The 18,666-nt window shown below is 34.5% G+C and overlaps 1 long non-coding RNA gene across 1 annotated transcript; it reads left to right on the forward strand.

Annotated features, from left to right (window-relative positions):
- Nucleotides 1-893: 893 nt before the first annotated feature.
- Nucleotides 894-16,208, forward strand: LOC128990670 (uncharacterized). The gene is made up of 3 exons (XR_008490552.1): nt 894-1,105; nt 1,863-1,942; nt 15,546-16,208. It is a non-coding gene; the product is annotated as an uncharacterized LOC128990670 (long non-coding RNA).
- The last annotated feature ends 2,458 nt before the right edge of the window (nt 16,209-18,666 follow it).

The following is an 18,666-nucleotide window of genomic DNA, read 5'->3' on the forward strand; positions in this document are numbered from 1 at the left end:
GTTGTTGATTCAGAATCGTGAAATAAAAAAACACTTTTTTGTTTTAATATTATAGATAGATAATTTTTAATAAATTATCAAATTAATTTTTAATTTTTAAAATTAAACTGTCATAGCATAACCTAATCAACCAGACTTGCTGATAATACAAAAACTATATGAAATAAAAATCTAATTAATGATAACTTATAATTTTTAATTATAAAATTAATTTTAAAATTTAGTATTATAAAATTAAACTGTCATAACCTAACCTAACCAACCAAACTTGCTGATACTATAAAAAAGATATAAGATAAAAATCGAATAATGGTTCAATATTAAAAAAAAAGTTCTTCTCATAAATAAAATTATAAATGCATCAAATTATAACAAAAGATGTACAGTTAAGAAGTATTCGAATTCTAAGCAAAAATCTTTGACAAAACGGTAATGTCCCCTGATGGATTCGAACCCGGGACCTCCTGAACACCTATCCGAAACGCTACCACCCATGCCACGAACGCCGCTGAAATCACACCGTGTCACCGTCTCGTTACGGTAATCGTGTTGCCTCAAGAGAAGACATTAACCACTAGAGATATGACGTCACTACACCTTTAGCCTTAGTCCCTCCCGTGTGCCAATTCCTAAACCTTACCTTCCTAATATAACCTAACCTAACTTCAAAACACTTAATACAGTCACGAGTCCGCAATCCGCATAACACCCAAAAGAACTATAGTAGTTCATAATCAACGCTCAGTTGAATTTACAAATCCCTCTACCTCTTTGTCCTCTTTGTATAAACTTACTCTTTTTCATCTTAGGTTTCTTCTTCTTCCCTAGACATTCCTTCCACAATCACAATCCACATCACATTCACAATCACCATTACCATTCTCTTGCTCTTCTCTTCCAATGTTTCATTCAATTTCAATCGTTCATTCCTAATTGATTTGATTTATTTAATTCATTTATCATTACTTGGTCAGAGTCAATTCAAAATTCACAGTAAAGTAAAGGCGACTAGATGTATTACAGTAATAAAAAAACAAAAAAAAATCTTAGTTAGGCTAATTTGGTTTTTGTGACAGCAGAAAACTTTTTGCACCATTGTTTTCAGGTAAAAATCTAATGATATAAAAATAGTTTCTAATGATAATCCTAGGCCCTATAGGCTATAGGCTAGTAATTTTACTATGGTACCGGTACTCTTGGTCACCCTTTCCACAGTAATTTCCCTTAGTTCCATAACAAGGTTTACAGACGAAATTTCATGAGTACCATTTCAGGTAGCCTAACTTTGTATTGGCCTGTAATAAGTAGCTTTAATTTGCTTATGTACCTACCTTGGCCTACCCTTAACACGATGACTGCTGAAAACAACGTACAGGCGCTCCCCAGTGGCGGGCGAAACCCCGGCATGCAACCGAATCAGCGAACGCAATTGGCATTCAAATATTTCAGTCTGACGAATCACAAAAGAGCAGTGGTGACTGTGCTGCGTTACCCCGAGAGTGGATGTAGTTCACTGATACACCCAAAGGTAGCAGCACTGGACGGATCCGTATCCAGTGTCTTTGTAATGTGGGTTGAAGAGAAAAAATCCCCGAAACCGGGACGAAAGCATTGCCAGACAGGATTTTACGGGAAATTTTAGTACCAACCTACACCAAAGTAAAGCTCGCATTCTAAGCTGGCAGGCTGGCAACGATTATAACGTCTCCGTCTGAGGCTAAGCTCACACTGACTCAATATATTTCTGTTGGTCTGGTGCCGACTTTTGTCGGTGCGCGCCACATTGAAGTGCTAGTGACGCCGACTAGAGTCTGCGTTAGCAGTCAACGTGTTAAAAGCTATTCACAGAATTGTCTTTACAGGTCTCAAGTTGCATTATCTGTTGAGGAAGAGTTCTCAGCGTTGCATCCTATGTTGATCGGCCCTACATAGCCTAAAACAGGTAGCCTAAATCATAAGTGTATTCCATTAATTTTATCAGGCCTAACTTACTTATTGACCTAAGTTAAGCTCTTTAACTCTAGCAGTGGCCAATATTAGAAGTGGGGTAAAAATTTAGGACCCAGACCCCAGCTTAAAAACACTTTCTGAAGTGTGAAATTGTGTAAAAAGTGTATAAAATGAAGTTTTGGAGGATAATAATTGGGGGAAAAGCAATTCCAGTCCCAAATATTGACTGGAATTTAATAAAACCGACCCTAACAACAGTTCCTCCAAAACCTCAATATAGGCCTACACCAATTTTACACAATTCCACACTTTCAAGAATGTTGGATTCACTACGGTATATCGACGTGAAAAATTCACAAGGAATATGCACTCGACGTATAATTTACTATTGTCTCACTCAAAGATAACCAAAACTGACACGCACGGAGAGTACCATGTCTTTGGTTTGCCGATAGCCAACCAGCAACTAGCCTATACAACGAAAATTAAAATCACTTCGTCCAACAAATACATATTTTGATAGGTATCCACATATTTCACCACGAATCACCCCGTTTTCTACATAATGTCCGAACGCGATTTTCCGACACAATCAGAATGAAAATTAATCACAAATTTGAGCTACGTCCTCCTGTGTCTCTACTTCACTTTAAGAATTGAACTAGGCTAACAACATGGAGTCATGGAGACAGTTCTAAACAAAACACTAACAACGAAACCACCAGCCAATCAGATTACTACACGAAAGAAATCATCAGCCAATCAGAAATCTGCACAATTACATAATCTGTTGATCTGTTTTACCACAAACAATAGCAATGCAGTTGCAGTGAAAGGTCACCGTACCACAATTACCCCTAGAATCCCCTCAATTTAACCTGAATTCCCTCTGTAGGCTATTTCTCGTAAAATCCCGTTTTAATTACAAAGTACTGTAGTTAAGATTTCAACATGTAGATCTTATGAACACTCACTTGTTGAGGAAAAAAATAATTGTTGATTATGAAATGCAACTGTTCTAAACTAACCAAACCAACCAAACTTGCTGTATGATTACATGAGGAAAAAATAATTAATTATTATGAAATGAAACTGTTCTAAACTAACCAAACCAACCAAACTTGCTGTTTGATTTCCAGAGGAAAAAATAATTATTGATTATGAAATGAAACTATTCTAAACTAACCAAACCAACCAAACTTGCTGTATGATTTCCAGAGGAAAAAATCTATTATATTATTAAAGTGATACAATCAAATTTTATGTAAACGGTTAAGGCCATTTACCAAATGAAAATATAAGGCATATGGCACATCAAAATGAAGCTGAAAGTGTGTAGATTTGCCGAAAAGTATTGATATGAACGAATTTCCTAAGGGCTCTGCCGCACAGGCTAATTTTCAAAGGGCTACGCCTGGCATGGTTCCTAAGTTTACATGATTTAATTTAATTTAGTTAGTGAAACAGCTTGTCAGTGCAATGAACTGGCGTTTGTTTATTTACTCGAAAAAGATGTTTGTGACGCTTTGTAGATTTAGGAGGGTTATGATTGGTTTTAAAGAAAAGTTTGTATACGGTTTGTAAAGAATTGCTCAAAGATTTCATTTTGTAATTTATATACTGTAGTAAGCTACGTGTAAAGAAGATTGACTAAAGTTGAAGAATTATGGTAGAACATGTCATTCGTGAAGCATCAATATGAAGCAATTGATAATTAACATAAAAAGTAGGGTTTTGAAGTAAGCAGGTTTACACTTTTAAATCAGTTTATATTTTCAAACTAAATCATAAAGTTTCCGTATTTTAAAACACACAACAGAATTACTTTAATAGCTGTCTAGGTCACATTTTCTTCCCGTTGTAAAGCACGGGTATAGCAGCTTGTAATTATTGATTATGAAATGAAACTGTTCTAAACTAACCAAACCAACCAAACTTGCTGTATGATTTCCAGAGGAAAAAATAATTATTGATTATGAAATGAAACTGTTCTAAACTAACCAAACCAACCAAACTTGCTGTATGATTTTCAGAGGAAAAATAATGGTTCATTATGAAATGAAACTGTTCTAAACTAACCAAACCAACCAAAATTGCTGTATGATTTCATAAATCGGTTTTATAAGAGGACTCGTTACCCAGATATACAGCCAAACAGTAAAAAAAAAACACAAACACACACACAAACAGTAGTTTAAAGTACAAACCATAAAACTAAATAAAAAATTCACAGTAAATAACCCTATTAATAAATCAGATTTTTTAGACACCAGCGCATCCAGTGACACCAACATGAACTACCTACTGTAAACACGATAAACGAGTACCTAACAACTTGTGTTGGTTGATTCCATAGATTTGTTCATTTAATTATTAATTCCATACTCCTTGATGAGTTTGTTTTCTCTATGTATTCATTACATATGTCTGCAGAAATATCGATATAGATTTGGTTCGATATATCGTTTCTAAAATATTTTAATTTTTCAATGTAAACAAACATGGAACTAGGTTATGATTTGTTTATATGTTTTATTGATGTTTTGAATGTAAACATTCAGTTAAGATCGGTGTACGTTTTTATGAACTTGAATAAATAAAACTACCAATATTCAAAAAACTACTTCCCTATAGGGAAATTCGCTAAAAGAAGACTGAAAACTTAACTTCACGTTTTTAGAGGTAACTTTAGGATTGGCTATTTACACAGGTGATAGATGTTAAGTTACATCACTTTTTAATGACCGGTTAAAATATTTTCAAAGCCATTTTTGACTAAGTTTAAATATATAGGATAAAATAAACAAACAACTTTATTTTTACTTTATTATTGTTTTTATTTATATCATATGGTGCAATACAATTCTGATGGTCTTCCTGTCTCTGCCGGCTCTGCTCCTCGTCGTTGGCTCAGCGGCAAAGGAAAGTACCCATTTATACAGACTAATTTCCCATTCTTGCTGGGTAATACCTATTAATTACCGTACCCTTTTCCCCGCCGAATTACCCTTCTCTTCCCATGATTAACCACATTTTATCTCCCCCACCCAAAACCCCGAATTCCCACCGGCCCCCTAGTGAGTTGGGATTATTGTTTATATATTTAATTAATAATAAAAGGAGGTCTCGGCGCCAAAAAATTCTTTAATAAAGTTGTAGTATTGATGTCCTAGAATAGTTTAAAAAAGATTTTAGAACGCTTAAGCTGGGGTCTGGGTCCTAAATAAGTACCGAAGTGGAGAATGGCCAACCCATTTTGGCGATTTTGCAGACCTTTTTTTGAAAATCTGTAAAAATTCAACCGTACAAGTAACTTAAACCTAGTAAACATTATATTCATTTTGTTCGGAAAGAACAGGAGAATCTAGAAATAACTTAGTAATTTTAATGATTTAGATAGTGTATTTTTTCGGTAAAGTGGAAAAAGTAAAAAATTATAGTTTTATTTTTTGAATACAACGCGATAACTTATCATGTAGTTTTTAGATGTCTACTTAACTTAGCCTACAGTAACTTATTTTCCCCGCTGAATCCAAAAATAGGCCCTACAATCAGTTTTCGTCTGAGAGATTCCTAAGTGGCCGTAGGCCTACAGTTAAATAATTAATATTAAGCCTCAGTTTTGTTGAGTTATTCACATACTGTATTTGTGGTTTGGACAAGTCCAAGTCCTAGTGGCGAAAATAACACCACAAAGATAAAAGGAAAGGAAAAAAAGGAAAGTTGGAAGGGGAGGAAGGTTTGTCGAGTGGAAACAGCCGTCAGTTGTTTACATTCGATACTAAACGGACAAAACCAAACACGACGATATGAGAGCAAAATCAGAACTACAATATGTATTAATTAGATTTGTAAAAGCAAATGGACTTTAAAAAGCAAATGGCCAACTGTGATACATAAAATTATTAACTTAATTACAGCAACATAAATTAGAAACAAATTGAATTTACTCTCGTAAAATAACAGTAATAGATGCTAGGCCACTGCCGACATGATCGTCCTCATTCCAACCCTCAACGTTGTCTGTTAATGGACGTAGCATAGTGCATAAGGTAAAACTATCGACCTCCAGTCAACGCTTTAAACATTTTTTTTTCAAAATGTTCGTTTTTTAGTGCTGATTCCAAAAACGATATTCATTTTTTGCGGAAAAGTCCCGTTTTCCCGGGAAATGGGAAAAACAGGAAAAAATTGTTTTTGCTCAAAACCCATGTTGTGGGTACTCAAATTGTGCAGAATCTCACGACGAATTCAACGGTATACTGCTCAATGCAATACGACCACTAATAACCTCAAAAACTGCCACCTGTGAGCGGTTGGGGTATTTTCTATATTTGGGTTGGTGGAGTAGAAGTGATCCATTATTGAATCAACCGCTTTTGCAGTTTCTAGGTCCATTTGATTGGTTTCTTCATCATTTTCGGACGACATGGCTAGACCTGGCAGCAGATCAGGTCCAGCCGAAGGAGTGTGTGTGGGGAACTTAAGAGTTTTTGGTTAGTTACAAATTAAGGAATAAATGTTAACCAACAACAGGGGGAATGGTTGTACTAAAAGGTTAGATTAAAATAAACCTACCTCATAGTTATGCAAAATATTAGCCTATTTAATTTCCTTGTATCAGCTGTCTGAAAATGTGAAAATGCAGTTTAGCAGTTCTCCTTGTTTACATTTAAATGTGAAAGCAAATGTAAATAGTTATTTGTGTAACTAGTGGGGAAAGTGGCACTTTGCTGCACACGAGAGCAATATTTCTCGCAATGTGAGCAATGTGATCTCGAGTGCAGCAAAGGCCTTTTTCACTTGTGTTACACATTATATTTTTCCTACAGTCACTATAAAGCATATAAATAATTAGTCTTTCAAACACTATACAACACGTCTTTAGGTTCAGCTGGCAACACAAATGGTGCCCTATAGAAAGTAGTACACTCGGTCCGTATCACTCTGCTATTTTTCCTTGGCAAGAAATGTGCTCCGCTTTTTGAGAATATAGTTCCGTATGTTTTTGTAATTTGAAGTGGTTTCCGTGCCTAAAAAAATGCTTTAAAGGTATTTTCTTGTTTATTAAGATCGTGGGAATGTTTTAAAAACTTTGAAAAGAAAAGTCCAGAAAGTTCAGAAATACCGAAACTATAAACACAAAATGACAGGTTAAATCGTAGTTATAATAGTCAATCAGCTGCTCATAGTATTATTATCTTTAAGTGTTGCCAACCTATTTCCAAGCGTACACGGATTACGTGCATAATAGAACCATGCTGTTTTGTGTTGTTTCAATGGCATCCTGATGTGCGGCAAAGTATAAACCGTACGACAAAGTATAAACCGTACGACAAAGTATAAACCATACGGCAAAGTATAAATATGCAGCAATTAGCAGCTTTCTGTACTATAAACAGTACAAGGAAGCCAACTTTGTCGGTTGACTGTAGGAAAAAAACATTGTTAGTGTTCTCATTGCAGCCATGGAGACCAATCAATATACTTTTAAAATGTTCACTTCAGAAGTTTTAAAGCCAAAGGGGCAAAGCCTAGGGTCAGTATCAAAATGAAATAATGACTTTATGACTTTACTCCCCAAATACAAGTTTTTTACATCACAAATCAAATTCACCTTGGAACTATGTCGTCACAGTCTCCAGTATTTGTGACAACATGAAAGAAAAAAATAACACAGTTATTTATAAGTAAAAAAAAAGATTGTATGAGTCCAGTCCTTGTTGAACAAAGTGATTAATAACCATGCCGCTCTCCGTGGCACCGTTTAACACTTATTTTTACTTATACATTTTATGCAGTAAATATAAATAAAATGTACTAGACATGTATTGTAGTTGAGACTCCAAATGTAGGTTGATATGATTCACTTCAACTATTTGCTGAGCAAGCACTCAGTGTTGTGAAAACTAGATTGACCTAGTGTACTGATACTTCCTTGTGGACAGTAAAGATTGAGTAGCTGTTGTTAAAATAAAATGTCATGTAATGTCATTATTGTGGTTACTGCTAAAACAAAGTCACAAAAATTGATTTTCTCTAGCAATCAGCAAACAGTCAAACGCTTAAAAAATAATCATTAATTATCACATATAAGGAAGGTTAAATTAAAACAACAAATATAATTAGTATACATTTATTACTTAAAACAATACTTGTGATTATTATACAATTTATTACTTAATACAATACTTGTGATTATTATACAAGTACCTGGGGACCGAGCTTTGCTCGGGGAAAATCATTAGTTTACTCTGAAAGCAGTTTAGTATTGCAGATACATTAATCCACTCCCAAACTCCACACTGCTCACCTTTACTACTTCCTTCACCACGTTATGGACCTGTTTGTCCTCCTTCCCTATACCATTTTAGAATTGCAGATACATAAATGCCACAGATAGTTCTCACACTCTGCACTGCTAGCCTTACTACTTCCCTCACTACTTCCTACGTCGCCGACCTGTTTCCTTCCCTTCCCACGGCATTTTAGGTTTGCAGATACCTTAATCTAATCGTCATAAACAGTTCCCACACTCCGGAATGCTTGCCTTTACTACTTCCTTCACCACTTTCTACGTCGTGGACTAGTTTCCCTCCCTTCCCATAGCATTTTAGGATTTCAGATACCTTAATCTAATCCTTATTAACAGTTCCCACAGTCCGGACAGCTCGCCTTAAACTACTTCCTTTACCACTTCCTTCGTCGTGGACCTCTTTTCTTCCCTTCCCATTGCATTTTAAGATTGCAGATACCTTAATCTCATCATCATAAACAGTTCCCACAATCCACACTGCTAGCCTTTACTATTTCCTTCACGACTTCCTTCGTCGCGCACCTATTTCCCTCCCTTCCCATAGCATTTTAGGTTTGCAGATACCTTAATCTAATCGTCATAAAAAGTTCCCACACTCCGGACTGCTTGCCTTTACTACTTCCTTCAACACTTCCTACGTCACGGACCTGTTTCGCTCCCTTCTTATAGCATTTTAGGATTGTACATAACTCCAATTAAGTGGAATTGGCACCTTACGTTCCAACCTTAATGTAATCTTCATTAATAGATCCCAAACTCCGGCCAGCTTGCCTTGACCACCTCCTTCACCACTTCCTACGTCGTGGACCTGTTTTCCTCCCTTCCCATAGCATTTTAGGATTGCAGATACATTAATCTAATCATCATAAACAGTTCCCACACTCCGGACAGCACGCCTTGACTACTTCCCTCACTACTTCCTACGTTGCCGACCTGTTTCCCTCCCTTCCCACGGCATTTTAGGTTTGCAGATACCTTAATCTAATCGTCATAAACATTTCCCACACTCCGGAATGCTTGCCTTTACTACTTCCGTCACCACTTCCTACGTCGTGGACCAGTTTCCCTCCCTTACTATAGCATTTTAGGATTGTAGATACCTTAATCTAATCCTTATTAACAGTTCCCACACTCCGGGCAGCTCGCCTTTACTACTTCCCTTACCACTTCCTACGTCGTGGACCTGTTTTCCTCCCTTCCCATTGCATTTAAGATTGCAAATACCTTAATCTAATCGTCATACAGTTCCCACACTCCGGACTGTTTGCTTTTACTACTTCCTTCACCACTTTCTACGTCGCGGACCTGTTTCCCTACCTTCCCATCGCATTTTAGGATTGCAGATACCTTAATCTAATCGTCATAAACAGTTCCCACACTCCACACTGCTAGCCTTTATTACAATCATAGATAAAAAAAGTCCTGCTACAATGTATCGAGTAATCTTCAGTATAATCTTTGCTTAATAGTAACAGCTGATGTTTTTCCTTTTGTACTGTATTTTGTAATTTCTAAAATACTGTGGATAGACTACTTACAAGTCTTTTGTTTACTTTTTCCTTGTTATTCAATTCAACCAACATGGTTACTAAGCAACCCATAAGACTAATGTTAAAAAAATGTGACTTTCAGTTTCATTTTTCTACGTAATTAGATTTTTGTTGGCAGTTCTAAGTGCAGTAAACTCGTTTTTAGGCCAAAAATAAGCTATTTACAAGATTTGAAGAAAATCGTCGGAGCCGTTTTCGAGATCTTTCTGCAAGCAAGCAAGCAAGCAAGCAAGCATGCATACATACAAGCAAACATTGCTCGTATTAGAGTATAGGATTTATAAATTTATTCAAAATAATACATCATTAGAGTTTTTTTTGTAAGTCATTGTGATCAACAGATAGAAGCAAATATTCTTTTAATAATCTTAACTTCTCCACCTCTTGTAATAACTAATTGTGTATTTCCTTTTTTTCAATTTCTGAAAACATCTTATTTAGATTTAAATTTATACTAGCCCAACTGTGGAAATCTTCAGTAGATGAAGTTAACCTAACATAATTACTGGATACATCATTGTACCAACTTACTCCAAAAAATATAGATATATTGGCTTTAAAATGGCCAATATTTGTTATTATATATCTAAAAATAGATTTAATTGAAAATCTATAATTTTCTAAACAATACTCTATTAAATCATTCTCACAATCTCTACTACTAATAAATCTCTTACAGCACAGCTGAAGAGATAGACCTCTGAGGCCCCCTTCACACTGGGCCATCATGGTGGTGACACCGGTGGCGACACCATGGTGGCTACGTTACATTGGCATTGATTTAAATGGGACATCTTCACACTGAGCTTTGGTGGCGCGTCTGGCCGCGCGACCAGAAATGCGGTGGCTCAGGGTTGCAATTTTCAGAGAAACCAGTCTGGTGGCGCCACCACGTCGTACCATGGTGTCTTATCGGACTGTTCACATTGGAGCGACTGGCAGCGCCACCAGTCACTACCAGCGGGCATTACACAGTATACTAGTTTACTAATTTTTGAAGTTGTTAAGGTAATAAATATGGGGAAACGATTTTATTGATGTATCACAATGTATAGGTACTCTATTTCATTTACATCTTTTTGTCATTGCAATGTATACATTGAGTCAAGGTATTACAGTTTTATTAATAAATGGTATATTAACTATGTTTTTATTTAATTTTCCGCAACGTTAGTAGCAGTTTCTCTTCTGGAGATATTTTATCTTTCAGACGTCCCAGAAGCTCATCAAAACTTAAAACACACATTCTTGAGTAAGTAGTCATTGTGAAACGTGTCAGGGTTATTTCTAAGGTCTTAGTAGTGAATGAAAAAAGTCTCTCTGGTACTTATATCTCATAAAAATGAATGAACAAAAAAATATGTTTTTTTATGTTTTTACAATTTAAAAAAATAAAAATATATACGCTAAGCACCTGCCTCTTCGACGTCCAGCTTTGTGGCTGCAGCTGCACTGGTGGCTGAGCTGGTGGTCCATGCACATTTTGACCGGCCACCAGTGTCACCACCAGTGTCGCCACCATGGTGGCCCAGTGTGAAGAGGCCCTGAGAGTATATCAATATCAGCTGTGCTGTAGGAGATTGATTAGTAGTAGAGTGGGGGAAACTACTGATTCACACTTACAGCACAGCTGAGACAGGATTAGTTTGTCTATTGGTTTCTTACCATGAGCCTGAGAACAGATAAGGAACTCTTATGTGATATCTGTCTGGCTGCATGGTTGTGAATTGTCATAATTACTTGATAAGGAATAAGATTAAACCAACTGTAGGTATACTATACCTAAGAGCATTTGATAAATAATAAAAACTGTAAAGAAATTTAACCCTTAGAGTGCCAGGCGAGAAATAAAAGTAACGCTAAAAAAATGCCGATGATTTTTCCCGAAGGTCGCGCTAAAAATGCCAAGCGCGATCTGGCGATTTTTAGGTTAAAATTTCGTAAAAATCGAATTTTCGATATTTCGACCAACGAAAATCGATGTATCGCATCTAGTAACTTTCGACTCAATGTTAATATATGGGTTAAAAGAATCCGAGTATCCATTCGGTTGTTATGACAACTGTTCGATCATTACGAAACGTCCGATCAGCCGGACGTTGGCACTTTTGGCTCGTTCTAAAAACGTCCAGTCGGCCGGACGTCGGCACTTTTGGCTCGTTTTAAAAACGTCCGGTTCCCCGGACGTTGGCACTCAAAGGGTAAAAAAAAAACATTAAAAATGGCATTTTTGGAGTGAAAAAAGTTTTCAAAATTGAGATTGCAACAGGCCATAACTTTTGAACGGCTAGTCCCGGGTGTATATAATTCAAATATCTACAACTATTGGCCTGCAGGGGCCATAGCCCCTAATTTAGACTACAATAAAAAAAACATTTAATAAAATGACAAATATTCGAAATATGTTTTTAAAATTTTTAATTTTATGTTTCTTAAAATTAACAGTGTTTCTTGTTTTATATCTTGGTTTTCCTTCCGTTGGAGTCATATATTAGTTGCTTCTGATGTGTCATTGAAATACAATTGTAAAATAATGATTAAATCAATAACACAACATATTAACAAAGGAAACGTGCACATGGTTTGGCCTGAGCCCGGAGAACGACAAATCAGAGCTGAAATCATACAGCCAAACATTGCACATCTTTTCTAGTTTAAAATTGAAGATTTGTTTTGTAATCTTACGAATTATGTTATAGTTTCAATTTTGAGAACCAAATGTAAAGGTATTAACAATATAATAAAACATATGATTTGTGCACAAAAGGCAGGCAGAACATAGTAGTCAGAGAGAACTGCTAACATACTCCCCCCCCCCCTAAATTGCTACAGGGAACTGGGCAATTTTATTCTGTGACAGGAAGAAGGTACAATTTCGCTATTGGTCCTTTCAGTATTCCAGTAGCTGTCTTCATTGTTACCACGCGAATGAGATTGTCAAGCCCAGGATGAACTTCTATGACTTTTGCTAAAGGCCATTTTGACGGAGGATATTGTTCGTCAGTGATAAGGACTACTGATCCTACTTTAAGTTCTGTGTTTGGAAATCTCCATTTATAAATTGTCTACAGTTGCTGAAGATATTGCCTTGACCATCTTTTCCAGAAACTTTGTAACATTTGCTGCAACAACTTCCATCTTTAAAGTATATTTCTTGGTACTTTCTTGAGGTCTGGTTCTGGTATTGTAGATAGTGATGCACCAACAAGAAAATGTGCAGGAGTCAATGTAGATAGGTCATCAGGATCATCAGTCAATTTGCAGAGAGGTCTCGAATTCAAAACCTCTTCGATTTGTGTGAGAATGGTAGTGAATTCTTCGTATGTTAGTTGAGTGTTACCAACGATTCGTTTTAAGTGATATTTCACTGACTTCACTCCTGCTTCCCAGTGACCACCTAAGTGAGGAGCAGATGGATGGTTAAATTTCCACAATGTTCCATCTTTAGTTAGAAGATCTCTTAGTTTAGTACTTGCCGTTGTTGAAGCCGTGAATAGACGTTTTAGTGCTGCATCAGCGCCGATAAATGTACCACAATCACTGGACAGAGTGGAAGAAATTTCACGGCGAGCTGTGAATCTCTTATATGCTGCAATGAATGCTTCTGCAGAGTAATCTGTGACTAATTCGAGGTGGAGTGCAGATGTTGAAGAGCAGATGAATACTGGATAGATAGTAAAATTGATGCAATAAAAAAGATAAAATTCAAGAGATGGTTTAATGAACATGATTATTAAAGAACTGACAAAATGTAAACAAAAATGTAAATAGAGTATTAACAATATAATAAAACATATTATTGTGCACAAAAGGCAGGCAGAACATAGTAATCAGAGAGAACTTCTAACAGTTTGTAACTGATCTTATTTTGTTTTCTAGTTATAAGAGGTTTTGTTTAGTTTAGGTCCTGGCTTGAGTCAAATTGTAAAATAGTTTTATAACTGAAATTCGCTCATGAATATTTTGAAAGTAAACTGATGAATAAACAGAAAAAGGAAATATTAAAATGACAGAAGAGAATAGGGCTATTTTTATGAAGACAGCTATTTTTTTAAGAAATTAATCATGTCAGGTAAACTTACTAAATTTTGACTTTTATCTTGAAAAATACATGAAACTTAAAAATCCAATGGATTGAAGCACATTGAACTGATCGTGACACAAATTATTCCATGACTTCTCCAGAGAATTTCCTTTAATTTGACAACTACGTCATCAAAATCGGTTCATAAATAAAATATTTTTGCTCTACACAAGAAATTCCTGACAGAATAAGAATAATAGATAGGTTTCTTTTATTTTAAACTAGCGGTTGTACCTGTGCTTTGCAACGGGAAGAGGGAACAAAATAGAAACATTTTGATCTTTACATTTGTATAAAATAGTTACACATCCACCAACGCTTTAAAAAAAACAAAATTCGGCTGCACTTTAGAATCCGTCTTTAGATAGATTTTCATACAATTTACTATGGTATAGCCCTTTAAATTCTGAACAAAATGGTACAAATACAATTTCTGTAAAAGTTATGGTTCAAAACTATTATAAATGATGTTATTTTCCCATAAAACCCCATATAATAACGATAGGATTTAACAAACATGGTTTTGATTTAGCTTAGTATGTTATGGTCCTAAAAATTTTGAAAGTTTTTTTCTTTTTGATTTTTTATGGGAATTTTCCCTTAAAACAACAGCAAAATAGAATTTTCTCGAAAATGGCCTGAACGATTTTCTAAAAGATTTAATATGTTATAGTCCTTTTCATTCCGAACAAAATGGTAGAAATCCCATTTCCGTAAAAAGTAAGGTTCAAAAGTGATTGTATCTTATGTCATTTTCCTATAAAAAACAATAAAATAATAACAAAATTCGGAATTAAAAAAAAAAAAACTGGTATTTATCAAAGTTAATATGTTATGGTCCTTAAAATTCTAAAAAAAATAGTACAACTCCCCATTGCTGTAACAATTACGGTTCAAAGGTTATTGAAACTTTTTTAATTTTTAACCATAAAATATCATATTTACTCTCACCGCTTACTATGATAAAGGTTGCTGACAAGCTTATGGGAGAAAGTATGTGTCAGAATGCTGATACCGTTTATTAGTTTGATCTTTAAAAATACATGGAAACTTTAAAATACAAAAGAGTGAAGCACACTAAACTGAGCGTGACACAAATTATTCCATGACTTCTACAGAGAATTCCATTTCATTTGACAATTACATCGTCAAAATCGGTTCATAATAAAATTGTTTTGCTGTACACGAGAAATTCCTTACAGAATAAGAATAATAGATAGTTTTCTTTTATTTTAAATACGGAAAAGTTTTCTCTGCAACAGGCGATTCATATTAAGCGGTGTTCGGATTTGAGGTGTTATTGGTTAGTGGCATTTTTTTATGTTGAGAAAAACAGTTAAGCCCTATATTTGGATATTTATAATGTTCTCACGCTAGTAGAAATTTAAATATTGTTAATTGATTGTTCAACCCATTTGAATAGATTAATAAATGGTTTTAATAAGGTATGATCTTTCTTAGAAGAGAAGACAAAAAGAGAGGAGAATATAGTTTAACAACTTTAAAAGAACTAATTAATTGATATACTCCCTGATGTAATACTTTGAAGAACCACTCCAAATGTTATGTTTCCCTACACAAGTTTAATAAAACAATTTGTTTTGTTTGACTAGAATTTGAGTTTCAATAAACATTTCTGTTTTAGGTCGAGACAAAAAAGAATTAAAACAACAGATTAAATTGATTTAAGAAGTAATATAATGCAAAAGAAGAATAAAGAAGACACGAGAAAAAGGAAAATCCCTCAAGTGTATTGTAAAAATATCTAATACGCATTGCAAGATTTGACTATGAAGTGATTCAATGTTGAGTGAAAGAGGTAGCCTATCATGTAACTACTAGCCACTTAACAAGGCCTACAAACAAGTTTTAGTTACATACGAATTTATGACTTTTCTAATTAGTTACTAGCTTATGTGATAAGATTTATAGATATAAAAATTGCAAGAGTAGAAATGTTAACTCGCTTCAAAAAATATCCTCTTAAGTGTCCAATATGTGTGCAAAGTTGTTCAACTCCATCCGCAATGAAGGCTCATATATTGTATCACACGGGAGAGCGTCCCTTTAAATGTTTGGCATGTGGGAAAACTTTTTTCCAAAAACACCATGTAAAAAGACATTTGTTGATCCATTTTGCGATATATAATTATAAGTGCCCAACATGCGAAAAATCCTTTGCATCAAAATACTATATGAAGAGACACACACTAGTTCATACAGGAATGAGACCTTACAAGTGCTGTACATGTGGAAAATCCTTTAAAACCAAAGGCAATATGAAGATACATTCATTGTTTCATACAGATAAGAGACTTTTTAAGTGCTCTACGTGTGGAAAATCCTTTACATACAAAGGCGATATAAGGACACATTCATTGGTTCATACAGGAGATAGACCTTACAAGTGCTCTACATGTGGAAAATACTTAAAATCCAAAGGCGATATGGTGAGACATTCATTAGATCATATAGGAGAGAGACCTTACAATTGCTCTACATGTGGAAAATCTTTTACATCCAAAAGCGATATAAAGAGACATTCATTGGTTCATACAGGAGAGGGACCTTACAATTGCTCTACATGTGGAAAATCTTTTACATTCAAAGGCGATATGAAGAGACATTCATTGGTTCATACAGAAGAGAGACCTTACAAGTGCTCTACATGTGGAAAATCTTTTACATCCAAAGGCGATATGAAGAGACATTCATTGGTTCATACAGGAGAGAGACCTTACAATTGCTCTACATGTGGAAAATCTTTTACATCCAAAGGCGATACGAAGAGACATTCATTGGTTCATACAGGAGAGAGACCTTTCAATTGCTCTACATGTGGAAAATCTTTTACATCCAAAGGCGATATGAAGAGACATTCATTGGTTCATACAGGAGAGAGACCTTACAATTGCTCTACATGTGGAAAATCTTTTACATCCAAAGGCGATATGAAGAGACATTCATTGGTTCATTCAAAAGAGAGACCTTACAAGTGCTCTACATGTGAAAAATGCTTTAAATCCAAAAGGGATATGGAAAGACATTCATTTGTTCATACAGGAGAGAGACCATACAAGTGTTCTACATGTGGAAAATCCTTTAAATCCAAAGGTCATATGAAGAGACATTTATTAGTTCATACAGGGGAGAGATCTTACTAGTGCTCTACATGTGGAAAATCCTATAAAACTAGAACTCATATGCTGAAACATTCATTGTTTTATACAGGAGAGAGACATTACAAGTGCTCTCCATGTGGAAAATCCTATAAAGCCAAAACTCATATAATAAAACATTCATTGGTTCATACAGGAGATAGACCTTACAAGTGCTCTGTATGTCAAAAAATATTTACATCGAAAGGCGATATGAAGAGACATTCATTGGTTCATACAGGAGAGAGCCTTTATAAGTGCTCTACATGTGAAAAATCCTTTACATCCAAAGGCGATATGAAGAAACAGTAATTTGTTCATACAGGAGAGGGACCTTACAAGGCTCCACATGTGAAAAATCCTTTACATCCAAAGGCGATATGGAGAGACAGTAATTTGTTCATACAGGAGAGGGACCTTACAAGGCTCCACATGTGAAAAATCCTTTACAACCAAAGTTAGTATGAAGAATCATTCATTACTTTGTAATAAACCTCTAAATATGTTGTTATTTTATTTTTGTCTTAACTAATAATAGAAATGATGAGGTCAAGATGTTATTGGATACAATGTTTAATGGTAAATAAAGGGTTACAAAAAGTCTTGAAGGGTGGGGATTAGTGCAGACTGAATCAAAAGATTTCTTTGACTTTATAAAATGCAATAAGTTAAGATGTAGATTGAATAATAATTTGGAAACAATATTGTAGTAAGATCATAAATTTGTCTTTTCTTTTCTTAATATTACTGAAATATAGAGGTCGTTTTAGTCCCAAAAAAGATCCTGGAGATGTCTATAGTTTGAGTTAATAATAAATTGAATGTTCTCACCAATCTTCTGTAATAATAATTTTCTTCTGAATAATATAGGCTTTAATTCTTCTTTCTTCAGTTAATTTTGATATTTTGACAATAGTTTATATTATAATTTCACATTTTTTTTATCACAACTAATAGTTTCTGTATGTTCTTCTTGGATACCTTAACTGCACTCTCACTGTTCATTGTTGTAAATCATTTCTTAAATTATGGGGCTTACATTTTTAAAAACATGGTTGAATTTTATTGACAATCTTGAACCTAGATGCACTGTATTTTAAATGGAGGAATTGTTTTGAATAATAATTTTGAATAAGCCAATGAATAAAATTTGATTATAAATTATATATATGTTGAGACAATATGGTTTTACTAATATTAACAATGAAAATGAATAAATATTGAAAATATAACAAGATTTAGTTTGGAATTTTATTAGGCCTAATGACTATATTAATTATAAACATTAGTTTTTGAGTCATTACAATATCCCCTTTAGAAAATATGTAATTAAATTCTTTAATGACTTGTTTTCGATAAATGACGAGAAAACATATTTAATTTAACAACAGCAATTAACAAATACTTGATTGAGATGAAAAAAATATAACTAGCTTAACATTACATAATGTTTTATCTAGAACAAAATTCTAGTTGGAACGAACATAACAATAACATAATTGTAAAATAACAAAATGATAACTAATCCCCTCCTATCTTCTACAAACTTTAATAACATAACATTAATTAAAGTGGTTAAAACAATTTTTTTTTAACATAATACATGAA

The sequence above is a fragment of the Macrosteles quadrilineatus genome, unplaced genomic scaffold, assembly GCF_028750875.1.
Source record: "Macrosteles quadrilineatus isolate MER2022 unplaced genomic scaffold, UCM_ALF_1.0 Scaffold_1__1_contigs__length_201487025, whole genome shotgun sequence".
NCBI classification, from domain to species: Eukaryota; Metazoa; Arthropoda; class Insecta; order Hemiptera; family Cicadellidae; genus Macrosteles; species Macrosteles quadrilineatus.